General features: G+C 40.9%; 1 pseudogene; it reads left to right on the top strand.

Moving 5' to 3' along the window:
* The first annotated feature begins 1,317 nt into the window (after positions 1 to 1,317).
* LOC103566513 (glutathione S-transferase Mu 1-like) lies at positions 1,318 to 1,880 on the top strand (annotated as a pseudogene).
* The last annotated feature ends 7,643 nt before the right edge of the window (positions 1,881 to 9,523 follow it).

Genomic DNA, 9,523 nt, shown 5'->3' on the forward strand with positions numbered 1-9,523 from the left:
GCATGTTTGATTAAACCTTCAACCACTGAGGTTTGAACTTAATTCTCCAGGCTCTCTCCCCTCCCTGGAAATCAAGGGAGTTAGACTAAAAATCCCAACCCTCTAACCTCATGATTTGTTCCTCGGGTGACCAGCCCCCATTCTGAGGTGCTTTCCAAAAGTCACCTGATTACCATAAAAAAAGACACCTTTATTGTTTTCATCACAAGAAATTCCAAGAGTTTTAGGAACTCTGTGCCAGAACCCAGGGTGAAGACCAAATATATATTTCTTACTATAAATCACAATATCACAATCACATTAATATGTTTTCTGATAATGAGTTATTTCATTTCTAGGATAAATTCTACTTGATTGAACTTCCTGGATAAACCTTAGATGTTTTCATTTTGTTTTGTCTTTAGTACACTGCTGGATTTTATTTCATCAGATATGTAAGATTTCTTTTTCTTGTACTTTCCTTCATAAATTGTGTGTGAGTGTGTACGTGTGTGTGTATGTAGGGGGAGAGAGAGAGAGAGATATCCTGAAATCTCTGTGGATTAAGACAACAAATGTTTGTTTCTTGCTCATACAAAATTGGCTTCACGCATCTCTTCAGAGCAGCTCTCCCTAAGCCATGACTCAGGGGGATCTGGGCGGTTTCCATTTTATGGTGTTGTCGTGGCTTCTAGGTCTCTAAAGCAGAAGAAAGAGCTCCAAGACAGTGAACGGGCTTTTGATTTCCTTAGTCCAGAAGTGACCATGGACAAAAACTAGTCACATGGCCCTCTCTAGCTACAAGGGACCTGAGAAGTACAGTCTTTCAGGTGCTCAGAAAGGAAAGAACCGTATGTTGGAGAGCACGAGTAATGTCTGCCACTCAGGTAGTGTAAATTTGAACCCTATGAGAGCAGCCTACAGTTTTAAATTCTTGAGGGAGACTGTTTTCCCACCCACATCTCAGACTCAGATATTAACCTTTGCTGGAGGATTTATATTCTGTCTACACTTCCAAAAAGAGTAGAGAGTTTAAGCCCGTGGTTTGTTCAGGAGTCTTAATTCCATATCTTTGCCTCACAAGGGCCCAAGGCCTTGGTGCCTCTCCAAGTGGTTATTAATATGCAAGTCTTTTATTTGCTGATGTAGGTAATGCTCTTAGGGTAGCCAAAGCACTAGTGTCTGTTTATTTAGTAGATTTCCTTTTGATTTTTGACGCCTAGGGATTCCTTCCTTCCTATAACTTTTTATTCTAATTTCAAACTTAAAGAAAAATTGCAAGGATGAAGTTCCAGCCCAGCTCTTCAGAGGCCATCCCTTGAGTCCACAGAAAGCTGAACCACGGCCGTAATCTTGGGTTACTGGGACATCCATGGGCTGGCTCATATAGTGCACCCGTTTCTGGAATACACAGACTCAAACTATGAGGAAAAGAACTACATGATGAGGGATACTCCTGCCTATGACAGAAGCCAGTGGCTAAAAGAAAAATTCAAGCTGGGCCTGGACTTTCCCAATCTTCCTTACTTAATTCATGAGGCTCACAAGATCACCTAGAGCAATGCCATCCTTCACTACATTGCTTGAAGCACAACCTACAAGGGGGGACAGAAGAAGGAAAGACTCATGTAGACATTTTGGAGAACTAGGTTACACACATCCCCAGTCAGCTGGCCAGTGTCTCCTACAGCCCTGATTTCGAGACACTGAAGCCTGAGTGCTTGGATGGGCTCCCTGAAAATATGAAGCTCTTTTCACAGTTTCTGGGGAAAAGGTCATGGTTTGCATGGGACAAGATCACCTTTGTGGATTTCCTCACTTATGACATCCTTGACCTGCACCGTATATTTGAGCCTGAGTGCCTGAATGCATTTCCAAATGCGAGAGACTTCATCACCTGATTAGAGGGCCTAAAGAAGTTATCTGCCTACGTTAAGTGCAGCCGCCTCTTCCCTCGATCTGTGTACATAATGATTGCCATGTGGGGTAACAAGTAGGGCCCTGTAAGGCCGGCAGATAAGAGTGAGGAGCCAGTGCTGCACCTGCTCTGTGGGGGCCCTAGAGAAAAGCTAGACTTCCTCGCACCCCCAGAATCACCCCTCTTCTTCATTTCTCCTCCTTTTCTTTCCATTCTTCCCTCCTCAAGCCTTGTTAGGCTCCCTTATTTCCCCCAATCCCTGTTCATCTAGGCTTTTTAAAGCTCTAGAGCACCCCACTTTTCTTCAGTGAAGCCCTCCCGACCATATCCTCTCTGCATTAAAGCCAAGCTCCCCTTAAAGATCATCCTCCCCTTCAGTGGTTGCCTCTGCTTTGAGGTGCCCAACTGGACCTCTCACCTGTAGCACTCAGCCATGAGCTCCCCAACACTGCCCTGAAGACCAGTATTGGCCTGGTGTGCAGGCCCTGCTCCCCCAGTGTGGTCCCTGCCCCAGCCTTGCCTGATCTCCAGTAAAGCCTTAATCACACACACACATAATTTATGAAGGAAAATATGAGAAGAAAATCACAGACTTATCTCATGAAGCAAATGTTATCCTATCAAATCCAACAGTGTTAACAAAAACAAAACAAAAGAAAAATAAAAACATCTCAACTGTATTAATCATGTTTTTTATTTTCTGTATTTTATGTGATGCTTTGACATCTTGGGGCCTTGCTAATCCTAGAAAGACTGCCCCTCCCAGGCCTAGCTAATTCCCAGATATAGCAAAGAACTTGCCTGCCAGCATGTCTTTCATACGCAAACCAACCAATCCATAGCCCATACCCCCAACCACCTCCTTTATCAAACTCTCACATGGGAAGCCAATATTCCCCTGACTCTAAATCATCCCAGGGCCAGATATAAGACAACTGGGGACCACCTCTATAGCCCAGAGCCCACAAAAATTATTCAAACTAGCTAATCCCAAAATGCTTACCTTGCCTTGCCCATTCCTTCCCATGAAAACCACAACAAAGGCTAGTACCCATAATTTTTCCTCACTCCTTCTGCCTCTTGACTGACCCTGGTACTTCCCCCATGTGGCCTAGTGTTGTATGCCATGCCCTCTCCTCTTGGAAATTGTAATAAACTCTTCTTTCAAAGGCAGTTGTCTCCACATCTGTCACCTTACCATACCTGATTAAAACAAATCCTAGGAACATTTTAAGACATCAACCAGGTAGATATTATTCCAGAAATGAAATAATAATTCATTAATGAAAAATCTATTAATGTGGTGTATCACACTAATAAAGAAAATAGTCATATGATTATGTCACTAGAGCAGAGAAAACATTTGATAAAATTTAATCAAATGCATCCATCCAAAGCTTAGAGTAAGCATATATTTAATTGTGAGACTTTTGACACATTCCCATAAAGTCAGGATCTCAATAAGCATTAATAAATGCTTCTGTCCAACATAAAACTGCAGATACAAACCAATGTAAAAAGTCAAGACAAACAACATGCATCCGACTGGATTAAGACGAGACAAACTGTCTTTATTTGCAGATTGTGTGATAGTCTACATAGAAAATTCAAGAGAAGCTACAGATAAATTACTAGAACAAATAAGAGGATGCATAAAGTTTGCTGGATAAAATATCAACATATAAACCCAATTGAAGTCTTCTGGGTGCCTGCAATTGTGTTTTTTTTTTTTTTTTTTTTTTTAAAGATTTTTATTTTTTCCTTTTTCTCCCCAAAGCCCCCCCGGTACATAGTTGTGTATTCTTCGTTGTGGGTTCTTCTAGTTGTGGCATGTGGGACGCTGCCTCAGCGTGGTCTGATGAGCAGTGCCATGTCCGCGCCCAGGATTCGAACTAACGAAACACTGGGCCGCCTGCAGCAGAGCGCGCGAACTTAACCACTCGGCCACGGGGCCAGCCCCGTGCAATTGTGTTTTATAACACGTAATACTGAGTGACGAAAGCAAATTTTAGGAAGATTCATGTGGCTTGGTCTCATTTATATAATGTTTAAAACCTGAAAAATAATACTATATATGTTCTAGAGATGTATACAAATGTAACAATTTAACTAAAGCTTGCATGATAATGATAAATTCTAAATTCATGATGCTGGTTACCTCTGGGAGGAGAGGGAAGGAAATGAGCATGGAGGCGGGAACAAGTAATACATGGGGCTTCACCTAGATCTATCATTATTTTCTTTAAAAGTCAGATACGAATATTACATCAAATTAAGATTTGATAAAGCTAGATGGTGGATGCATGGATGTACCTTATATTTATTGCTATAGTTTTCTGTATGAAATATCTCACAATAAATCCAAAAGAATTAGGGAAATAATTTAAAAAGCTGTTTGTAATCTAGGTGAAAGTTGATAAGGATATAGTCCAGGGCAGTAGTTTGGAAAGGAAGGAAGAGAAAGAAATATTTAGGCTAGACAGGGAGATGGGAGTAGGGAGGAAGAGTACATAATACCTCCCAGGTTTCTAGCTTGGATGACTGTGTAGATGGCGTTGAAACCACTGAGATATGACAGAAGTGTACTTTCTGCCGTGCTTCATTTGAAATATCCATAGGACCTCCTGGTGAAAGCATGAGAGTGAAAATTGGATGCATGATTCTGAAACTTGGGAAGAAGTATGGATGGGAGACATGGGTATGGGAATCAATAGCATTACAGATGGTGGTGGAATCTATGTGAGTGGGTAAGACCGTTCAGGTGATGGTAGCAGAGTTAGAAGAGGGCAGAGCAGAGGGAGGAGGATGAGTCCTAAGAAACATTAATATTTAAGGGGTTGGAAGAGTAGGAGAAGTTCAGAGGACGATTGGAGAGACACAGAGGAGAACCATGAAAGTCACAGAGGTGCGTGTAGTCAAAAATTTCAAGGAGGTAATGTTTGGGGGTGTCACATATAGCAAAGAAGTTCAGTAAGATAAGGATTAAGAAACATGCCTCTTAGGGGGCTGGCTCCGTGGCCGAGTGGTTAAGTTCACGCTCTCCGCTGCGGCGGCCCAGGGTTCGGATCCTGGGCGCAGACATGGCACCGCTCATCAGGCCACGTTGAGGCGGCGTCCCACATCCCACAACTAGAAGGACCTGCAACTAAGATATACAACTATGTACTGGGGGTGGCGGGTGGGGGGTTGGGGCAATAAAGCAGAAAAAAAAGGAGACGATTGGCAACAGTTGTTAGCTCAGGTGCCAATCTTTAAAAAAAAAAATAGTGTTAAAAAAAAAAGAAACATGCCTCTTAAATAAGTTTTGGAAATAGGAGGTCACTTGTGACCTTAGCAAGAGTGGTTTCAGGGAATTGCAGGTTGGGGGAAGAGCCATATTGAAATGAGTTGAGGATTGAATGGAAGATGAATATAGGAGTATAGATTGGTCTTTTAAGAACATCACCACTACTAGCATTAACAGTATAATCACCATAAAGAACTTCACTACCAATAGTGGTAATCCTTTTCCCCTTTACTACTACAATCACTACCCTGTCCACTGGCTTTTTTGTAATCCCTTTTTCCTTCCCTCTGCGTCTCTCTTTTGCCTTATCCATCAACCAGACGTATTTATGCACATCTACTACATTTGTTTGGCTCCATATATCAGATAAGGCTCTTGCCCTTGAGGGGTTTACTTTGTAGTGGAGAAGAGAGGATGCAAGAATGGAACTTTAAGACATGTAGTAGTCCTTCATATTACTCACCAGATATTTCCAGCTCTCTTCCTTCTGGGAACATAGTAGGATTATACTTCCTTGCTGTCTGTAGCTGGATGGGACCACATGTTTAATACTGACCAATAAATTGTGAGTTAAAGGGATATATGCTACTCCTAAGATATGCATTTAAATTTAATTGCTGGTGTGAAACTCTCTAAAGCCACACTGCAGTAGGAGTGGCCAACTACAGCCTGTGGGCCAAAGCCAGCCTGTAGCCTGTTTTATAAATAAGGTTTTATTGGGACACAAGCACACCTATTTGTTTACATATTGTCCATGGTTGCTTTTGTGCTCTAATGGCAGAGTAGTTGTAACAAAGCCTGTATGGCCCTCGAAGAATGAAATTATTTACTATACAGAGAAAGTCTGCTGATAACTTCTCTAATACAACTTAGCTTATCCTGATACTCCATACAGAGGCAGCGTAGTGATGAGAAATTTCTCTGATGTAAATTGTAGTGTATTTGAATGAATACAGGCTTGGAAGCTACTTGGAGTCTCTGAGTCCAGATGGTCAGCCATGGGTACTATGGAACCTTCTACCCAGGACTATGTGGGGCTCACATCACTGTGTGATAGAACCAGTCACAAAGAAGGATGGAGGCAAATGGAAGCAAACTCATACTTGCATTGTATGGCTCTAAGGAGTTTCTATAGACTGAATGTTTGTGTCTTCCCCCAAATTCATATGTAGAAATCCTAACCCTCAATGTGATGGCATTAGGAGATAGGACCCTGTTAGGTGATTAGGCCAGGAGGTCACCCTCATGAATGGGATTAGTGTCTTACAAAAGAGGCTCCTCAGAGCTCCCTCATCCCTTCCACCATTTGGGGACACAGTGAAAAGGTGCCAGCTATGAACCAGGAAGCTGACTCTCACCAGACACTGAATCTGCTAGCACCTCGATCTTGAACTTCCCAGCCTCCAGAACGATGAGAAATAAATGTCTGTTGTTTTTAAACCACCCAGTCTATGGTATTCTGTTATAGTAGCTTGAACAGATTAAGACAAGAGTAAACGGAGTATTGATGGGTGGATCAATATGATGGATGTTCGATGTGATCAAGCACTCTCTAAAGGTCAGAGCTGTCCAAAGTTGGAATGGGGTGTCTTATAGGAGTGAAAAGTACAGGTGACCCTGGGTATTATGGAGAGTGAGTTCTTTGTTGCCTCAAGTATTGAAGAGGAAGCTAACTTGGGGGCAGCCCAGTGGCGTAGTTATTAAGTTCACTGCTCCGCTTTGGCAGCCTGGAGTTTGTGGGTTTTGATCCTGGGCACAGACCTAGCACTGCTTATCCAGCCATGGTGTGGCAGCAACCCACATGAAAAACAGAGGAAGATTGGCACAGATGTTAGCTCGGCAACAATCTTCCTCGAGCATGGAGGAAGATTGGGAACAGATGTTAGCTCAGGGCCAATCTTCCTCACCAAGAAGAAGAAGAAGAGAAGAAGAAGAAGAAAAAGCAGCTAACTTACCTTTTGGCAAAATAATATATTAGTTTTCTATAGTTGCATAACAAATTGCTATAAACTTAGTGGCTTAAAGCAACACACATTTATTTGCTTACAGATTTGTAGGTCAAAATCCAGCACTACATGACTGATTCTCTGCTTAGTGTGTCGCAAAGCTGAAATCAAGGTGATAGGCTGAATTCTCATCCAGAGGTTCTAAGGAAAAATTTGCTTCAAAGTTAATTCTTGTCAGAATTTAGCTCCTTGTGGTTGTAGGACTGAGGTCTCCATTTACTTGTTGGCTGTTAGCTAAGGGTTGCTCTCAGCTCCTAGAGGCTGCCCACATTTTGTGTTGTGTGTCTTTTTCCATCTTTAAGTTAGCAATGGCGTGTTGAATGCTTCTTGTGCTTTGAGTCTCTGACTTCTTCTGTGACCAGTTAAAGGAAACTGCTTTTAAAGGGCTCATGTAATTAGGTTGGGCCACCTGGATAATCTCTCTATCTTAAGGTCAATTGCACCACATAACATAACTTGATTATGGGAGTAAAATCAATCACATTCATTGCCCAGGGATTATGTCCATTGTGTACACTGGAGCAGTGGAGTGGAAATCTTGGGGGCCATCTTAGAATTCTGCCTACCACAGGTGAGAACAGAATTCCAATATCGTATGGTCAGCTAGACAAGTTGATGTTCAAAGTACCTTCCAATCCTGAGAATCTATGATTCTGTAACTACGTTAAAGTTTGGATTGAGAAGAGGGGCTTAAAGTCACAACTGTTGGCTTCATGAAGTTTTCAATGCAGTTTTCAACATGGGGGTAAAATTAACACACATGAAATTATTAGCGCTGTGTTAAACTAATAATTAAACTGTGTGAATTAAGAATCTATAGATGGTCAAGGAGGAAAGAGATTGGAGAAGACTAAAAGCATTAGAATGTTTTCTTGGAGAAGGTGTGACTTGAACCGTTACTCAAAGTAGGATGAAGCAGAAAATAATAAAGGTCTAACTTTTTCTAAACATATGGATGATTTTTATTCATTATACATTCACATTTCCAGAGTGCGATACTGAAAAATAGGCTAAGAAAATTTATGCAAAACTTAGGAATAGGCAAAAAGATGACTACATATCTTTGCAAAGTCATACTGGAGTATATTGGCAATATACTCATACTGCCTGAGGATTAATTCTCTAGATCAGTGGTTCTCAAACTTTGATATGCGTCAGAATAACCTGGAGGGCTGGTTAAAACACAGAGTGTCCTATCCCAGAGTTTCTGATTCAGTTGGTCTTGAGTGAGGCTCAAGAAATTGCATTTCTAATAAGATCTCGGATGATGCTGGTGCTGCTGGTCTGGGGAGCACACTTTGAGAACCATTGCTCTAGAAGAACATATGATGGTTTGACTCACTATTTACTGTTGATTAAGGCAAAGATTCTGTAAGGTTACAGATTAACTTGCAGAAGTTGCCAATGAGTTTTGTTCAGTAGAAATGCAAATAATTTCTTTCCAATGAAAAAGATAATCCCAAGAGTTAATTTATTTATTGGCCTTTAAGACATTTACCTGTTGTATAATCCAGGAATTTAGCAATCTTGTTCAACGTTCTTTCTTTCAGTGACTGTACATACTACTTTCTCAGATCTTCCTTTGAACCAACTTTACCATCCCACTGATATATATCCACATTAACAAGTTAAATAAATCTTATTGTTAAATAAATGTTTGACATATGGTCGCCATGTTTGTATGATAGTCATTAACTTTTTGTTTGCATGACAGTCATTAACTTTTTGAAAATTATACTTTGACAGGGATGTGTGATCAAATAAATTTTTGACAAGCCAAGTTAAACAAATTTACACACAATTCTTAACTATGTACCTTTCCCAGGACTTAATTTGTTGTTTAAAAAGTAGATGACGCAGCATTTCACAAACTTATTTGACGTTGGACAGTTTACACTTAAAGTGTCTTTAGAAAATACTGCCCTACAAAGTTATTATCCATGACATCACAGCCATTATCACAATCTCTAAAAGAAATATAAGTTACCTAACTGCACATCTTGAGTCTCTTTGGAGTGGGAGAAGCATATTTTTTTTTATTAAGATTATGATAGTTAACAACCTTGTGAAATTACAGTTGTACATTATTATTACTCATGTTGTAGGTGCACCACTTCCCCCTTAGTGCCCTCCCCCTACCCCCGCTTTCCCCTGGTAACCACCAATCAGTTCTCTTTGCCTATATGTTAACTACCACCTATGAGTGGAGTCATACAGAGTTTGTCTTTCTCTGTCTGTCTTATTTCACTCAACATAATACCCTCAAGTGTATCCATGTTGTTGTGAATGGGACGACTTTGTCCTTTTTTATGGCTGAGTAATATTCCATTTTAT

Source organism: Equus przewalskii, chromosome X, assembly GCF_037783145.1.
Source record: "Equus przewalskii isolate Varuska chromosome X, EquPr2, whole genome shotgun sequence".
NCBI classification, from domain to species: Eukaryota; Metazoa; Chordata; class Mammalia; order Perissodactyla; family Equidae; genus Equus; species Equus przewalskii.